This window comes from Onychostoma macrolepis, chromosome 16 (assembly GCF_012432095.1).
Source record: "Onychostoma macrolepis isolate SWU-2019 chromosome 16, ASM1243209v1, whole genome shotgun sequence".
Taxonomy (NCBI): domain Eukaryota; kingdom Metazoa; phylum Chordata; class Actinopteri; order Cypriniformes; family Cyprinidae; genus Onychostoma; species Onychostoma macrolepis.
Window position 1 is genome coordinate 26,495,264 of NC_081170.1, and position 7,160 is coordinate 26,502,423.

Consider the following 7,160-nt stretch of genomic DNA (forward strand, 5'->3'; position numbering starts at 1 on the left):
TATCAGTTTATCCTGAAAATCGCATATCTAGTTATACGACCAGGTTAGCAAAGACTATAAACCTGAAAGGAGAGTGGCAAGTAGGTCTTGCTGAGATTGAATATCCTACAAGCTGGTACAGCTTTAACGATGACGATGGGATTTTCAGCTTGTAAATCTACCCGGCCCCATCCCAGAAACACGCTAATAAACCAGGCGAAGGCGTGTTTAAACGGCAATCGGGGGATGTCTGTATCAAGGAATCTCCAAATAACCAGGGGGTACTATGAGAATGTTCGTGCAGTGATCGGTGTGATAAATGCGATTATCGCCCCAGGGGCTGTATTAAGTTACGATAAATTAAAAAACAAAGCCCAACTGGTAGCAAAGCCCAACATTTCGGTAAGCTTCAATGGGAAACTAGCTGCTATTTTAGGGATAGTCTCGGCGACCGATTGATATCTCAGAGCTCGAGCACTTACCCTTACCGATGTATCATCGAGAGTCTTATCAACTACAGCAAAGATGTGCTGGAATCGCTTTTCTCAGCCGGTCTGACACGGTGGGTCACATGGATGAAACCGATCCTGTGGGACGAAACGCTGGTCTGACCAAGAGATCGCTCTACACCACCGGGAGCAGTGTTGTGGAGTTGCTGGCGCCTATTTACAGCGATATTTTCTTTCAAGAAAAATTTCAGCTCATCCGTCAGCTCCCCCAAATGATCTCCGAGAGGAGGCATCACCGTCCCTAGACACAAAAATGATGCTATCTGTGTCCGAGTATAAAACACGGTCGCCGAGTTTGTCCATCAGCTCATACAACTCCAGTCGATATGTAAGTCGTATGTAAGTCACTTTGTCGGTATCTGTGACCACGTTTGGCGGATAGCCGGACGCTTGCTGTTTCAAACGCAAAAACTTTTTTACGTAATCACAAAACAGCTTATCCATTCGTTGCGGGAAATGCCAAACTTCATCGACTTTGGCCACGACATAGCCCTTCTCGAGAGCTTTTAAAAGCTTGATACTGACCCAACACCCTGAGAGAGCCCTCTCCTCGTCCGTGTGGCTGCAACTCGTCGTCTGGTTTTCGGTCTGTGCGCAGGTACGACATAAGGGAAACATCAGTTTTCGTCCGCATCTGTAAGGTAGTATAGGGTGAAGCAATTTGCAAGGGGGGTACACGACGGCCTTGGTAAGACCGTAATAATTTTCAATCGGTTTAAAATCTTTATAAATGATTTGGGGGTGACCGATCGGATAGCTTTTCCTCGACAGTAGGGGTATAAGCTGGTAAAATCGTAGCTTATTTTCTCCCCTTCACTCGTTTTGTGATAGTTTGTAAGCGTTAGTTCCCCCCCCTAAAAAGTGCTTCTCTAGGCTTCAGTCTCTCTGGAGCAGAATAAGTACTCATAAACTCCATCACCGAGGGGTGAGTCTCTATTTTCAAGCCGTACGTGTTTTTCAGAATTTCAACCTTGTCGTCAAACAGTCTTCTGAGAACTCCAAAAGGTATACCTGACAAGGGATGTGTTGAGGTTCGAAGTGGCATTCGTGACCGTGGAAGAAACACCCATTGTATTCTAAACCGTACTTAACCCCGTCCTGCCCGTAGTAGCCGTCTAAAAAGTAACGACCGATCTGCACTTCGCCGCGACTTAGGGCATGGTGAAGATCTATGTTTCGGGTCTTTTTCACATACTCGAGCCATTCGATCCACGTGTTAGAGTAAGTCTTGCGCTGTTGGACGTACATGTTATTATGCGTAAGAGCCAGCGTGTCTCTGTCGAGAAGACTCCCATACAGCAGCTCGCTAGAGTGGTAAAGTTGAAAGGATCAAGTTCGATGAGGTCTATGAATGCCTCTCGGTATTTCATGCACACTTCACGTAATAAGATGACGTTGTTAACCCCGTACACGCACAGTTCCTTCCTGAAACGTAAGAATTTACCCGAGACCGTATTGTACCACGCATCGAACTTTGCCTGGTCTTTATCCGACATGTTTTCATACCCGTAAAACTTTTTGTCGGGGTAAGGACATTTTTCGCCCTATTGAAATTATGAGGGAAGTAACCTTTTTCTGTCGTGGTCAGGTTTAGAGCCGCGGGCATCTTAGACAAAGCCATCGGGAGGAAGCTGTAACTATCTTTGTACCGCTGAGCATAAGCTTCATCGTACATGAAAATTAATTTACACCCTTGCATGATGATGTCGAGAGTAATCCCCGCTTTGCAAAAATACTTGAGAATTAGAAAAGAGTCGAATCTGGAAGTGTAATGGGCAATGAAACAGTAATGTTTGTATCGGGGCTGTCTGAATCGACTGATCAGCTGTTGCACGCATTTGGTGCCTTTGGCCACAAATCGTTCGCCGTCAAAAGTGATCGCACAAACAAAATTAGCGATGTGTCTCCCGTTTTCATAACGAGTTTCGAAATCATAAAAAATATAATTTTTGCTAGGTTCCTTGGGCGGTTGGGGCTGGATATAACAGAAATGTAACCCACGGTTGTGTAGTTCTTCGCCGCAATCGTTGCATCGGTGGGAAGAGCATTTGTGTCGATCAATGGGACCTTTAATTTCGTAACGTCTGTTACATAGTTTGCAAAATTTTATAACATCGCAAGGGGGATTCTCTTTGCCGGGCGGAGTCTTCTTGTCTTCTCTCATGGCATAACAGTAGCTCGAATTACAGAAGTGCAGACAATCGGGGCAGTGAACGGTTCTTTTAGGGTGATTGAAACAATCTCGGTCGAAACAGATGTTGCGGACGTGTTTACAATGGTGATCTCGGATTTTCTCGTAGCCTTCATAGCAGAAACGGCATACGTAGCTAGCCCCTATGAACAACGTCAGATTCAGAATCATGTAGTAATGTTCATCGTGTAAATAAAGAAACGCTGTTTTAGGATGAATTTCACCATGATTTTTGAACGTCTCTAATGCCATTGCGCTCGTCCTGTAAAAAAACGACGATTTTGATGTCTAGAAGGTTTTCAAACCTTGCTATATCATTAAGACTGATCTTGTCTTGGATCGAAAAAACCTGCATCGTTGTGGATGACTGTCGCCCGACTTTCTAATTCACTCTCGGGTAATTGTGGGACGAGAAAACGCGCGAGACAGATAGAGAGACATAAATTATTAATAGTGGAATTCATGGGTATAAACAAACTTATCTTTTTTCTTTTAATCACCTGATGTAATGGTATGTCTGTGAGTTTACGATGTTGCCCCCCTCCTCCTTGTCTGTTCATGGCCACATCGACATTGATCTCGACAGAGTCGTCGGACAATAGCTGATCGTCGCTCTGGAAAATCTTTTCAATTTGTTCGGTAAAAAGGTTAACGTCGTAATTATTACTGGGTGTTAAAACGGCATTAACAGCCAACTTCAGGCTTTCACCGTTCATCGATTTAGATTAGATTTATAACACTTGAGTCATCGCCGATACGTCTGGCAAAAGACACTATTTCCTCCATTTTTTCGTGTAACAAAATGTGATACAAGGCTTATGTAGACCTTATTTCATGCATATTCATACCCCTTTGCAATTCCACACTGTTAAATCGTGGCCTAGGTATAACGTGATATCCATTTACGACCTCTCCATGTCGTATCAGAGCATCAATGTCCAATTGACTTGAGTCTGTCACGTCTGAAGGGCGTGGTTCATGGTTATTAGGCATAGCGCTAGTTGATGGCTGTGCGGTGTCAGAAGGGGGTTCAGCACGGGAAGTAGATGGTCGCTCTGCATTGTTATCAGCTGGGAGGTCGGCTGACGATCGCATAGTGCTGCCGTACGGATCGACGGTACAGTCAGAATCGGTTAACGCACCTCCACTCTGTACGTTGTTTTCCCATAACTGCCGGTCACATCTAATTATAGCGGTCTGCAACAGATTACATAAATCAGCGTTTAGACTTTGTTCTATTTCCATTTCTAAACGTTGTAAATCATTTTGTGTCTAATCATAATTAAGTGCATAATTTGGATAGCGAGCTATCAGTCGTTGTAATATGTCGCACAAGTTAGGGGACGTCTCTGAGTGCATTTCGATAGCATTCTGTAACAGGTCTGAAAGAGATTGGTCTGTATGGCTGCTATGTACATTTTCAGCCTCCATTGTAATATATATATATATATATATATATATATATATATATATATATATATATATATATATATATATATATACCTATGCAGACAACAGTGTAATATTTGCAAAAGATAGCAACCTTATATAAGCCCCATATAACTACAAACAAGACAGGGTTACAACATACAATATGCCTACAAACAAGTTGGCTGTCTCATACAAAAGAACTACAAATAAATTGGCTACACCATACAAAGAACTACAAATCGAAATGTCTCCTTATACAATTTGACTACAAACAAGATGGCCGACTTATACAATTTGACTACAAACAAGACAAAATGTTGTGATTCGTAAAAACTGTAACATTACATTCAGAGCAGAAATATAGACTGCAAGATAAAACAGATATGCAAAAGACGACGGAAGCATTAAAAACTATATAGACTGATTACAGAAAATGATATCAATAAAAACATATGAAAAAAAAAAGATAAAAAGCATTCAAAGCAAGAATATAGTTACAAAATGTAGCGATTTATAAAACTGTAACAATACATTCAGAGAAGGAAAATAGTTATAAAATTTAACGATTCATAAAACTGTAGCAATACATTCAGAACAGGAAAATAGTTATAAAATCTAACGTTTCATAAAACTGTAGCAATACATTCAGAGCAGAAATATAGACTGCAAGATAAAACAGATATGCAAAAGACGACGGAAGCATTAAAATATATATACTGATTACAGAAAATTATATCAATAAAAACAGATATGAAGACTGATTACGTCGTATTGAAAGACAGAAAATGATATCGATAAAAACAGATATGCAGGCTGATTACAGAGTGTTGAAAGACAGAAAATGATATCGATACAAACAGACACATAGACTGATTACAGAAGTATTAAAAATAGAGAGGCTGGTTACAGAAAATTGTATAAATAAAAACAGATATGAAGACTGATTACTGCATATTGAAAGACAGAAAATGATATCGATAAAAACAGGTATGCAGGCTGATTACAGAGTGTTGAAAGACAGAAAATGATAACGATACAAACAGACACAGACTGATTACAGAAGTATTAAAAATAGAGAGGCTGGTTACAGAAAATGATATCGATAAAAACAGATATGAAGGCTGATTACGGCGTATTGAAAGACAGAAAATGATATCGATAAAAACAGGTATGCAGACTGATTACAGAGTGTTGAAAGACAGAGAATCATATAGATAAAAACAGGTATGCAGGCTGATTACAGAAGTATTAAAAATAGAGAGGCTGGTTACAGAGCATTCTCAATCGTTGCTGCAAACAACCGTTAATCGAACAAAGCAACGTGACTATTAATCTTCGCTCATGGAGCTGTTGCTGCAAAAACGTCGTGAACTGTCGTGAAATTTCCAAACTTTCGCGTTTGCATGCAACGCATACGATTCTCTGTCGCCTGATGTAAATTACCTCGTAGTTCTCGAAACCTCGCGTCCATTCGATTATGAAGATCGTTGAAGAAGGCGGTCTGCCTGGCTAGAGAATCGTTATTTTGTTCGTTCAGCTTGTTAACCAACTCTTCACGCAACGCATCAAATCTTTCATTAACAAAATCACGCATCAGATTTACGCTCTCATTCTGCATGACATTTTGATGGTCTTCCTCGACTGGGTCTTGAAAGGCAAATGGCGTTAGTCTACCGCCACGTGGTGAGTTTTCACTGCGATCACTTGACCAGCCGGCTCGTTCCCAATTATTCATCTGACTTTCTGTATAGAATAAACAAAAACATTGTCATATAAATAAAAGAGTTTTTTAAATAATACTTTAAAGACTTAGTTATAACAAAATTTCTTTGTTATTACATATGAAACACACACCTCCAATTATCTCCAACTCAGTAACATCATTGGATCTGTCGGGGTCTGTCCATCTATCCGAAAAAGAATAAACGGAGGTTAAACGTTGTCAAGACTTTAAAGCTGCATGAAAATTTTAAATAATTAATAAACCTAGAGAATAAACCCCAACAGTTTTCTTTGGTAAATAAATATGATACGAATACCTTGAATTATCTCAGGCTCGGTAAAACTGACAGATCGGTGGGGTTCTGATGAACTATCACATAAATACATTTAACAAAAACAACAACAACAAAAAAAAAAAAAAACAATAACAAATTTTAGCCACCAGATGTCGCCATAGTTTCTATTTAAAAAAAATGAAAAAATAAAAAATAAAAAACCATAAGAAATTTTAGCCACCAGATGTCGCCATAGTTTCTATTTAAAAAATAAAATAAAAAATAGAATAAAAAAAACAAACAAATTTTAGCCACCAGATGTCACCACAATATCTATTTAAAAAAAAAAAAAGCACTACCAAATTTTAACCACCAGATGGATCCAAAGTAACATAAGATTTCTGCTGCATTTACCAGATGAAACGTGTATTAAATAAAAATATAACTATCTATTCAGCTTATGTCAAATATTAACTTTTATTATTATTATTATTATTATAACCGTTTTGAAGATCTATGCAATGAAACGTTCAAGTATTACAGACGACCACACAACTATAAAATATTAAAAATTAAAACTTACCATCGCATAATTCTTTTTCTCCCCTTTGTGAAGGATTAACTAAAGCAACAAATCTTTTATTTTTTCCTCAGAGGGCTGCGACTGTTCTCGTTGTTAGAGCCACACGGTCTGGCCTGATCTTCACATTTGTCGATTTCCTGAGTGAGATCAATAAAATCTAAAAGAATAAAAATAAAAATTAATCGAATTTAGTTCGACATCGACATCCATGCTGCTACAACTTAAACATAACCACTCATAGTCTGAGTTAAAAAGATTAAAATAATTGTTTACCGTTTTGGTGTTGTTGATGTTCACCGATCAGTTCAGCCGCTGCAAATAAAACAAATAATCTTAATTGGATTTATAAAAAAGTTCTACATAACCACTCATAGTTTGACCACGTGTTTGTTGCGCAGCGTGGTAGCTCACACGCCTCCATGCAGGACTACCGTGCAAAACAAGATAACATCGAATCCAACCGAAAAAAA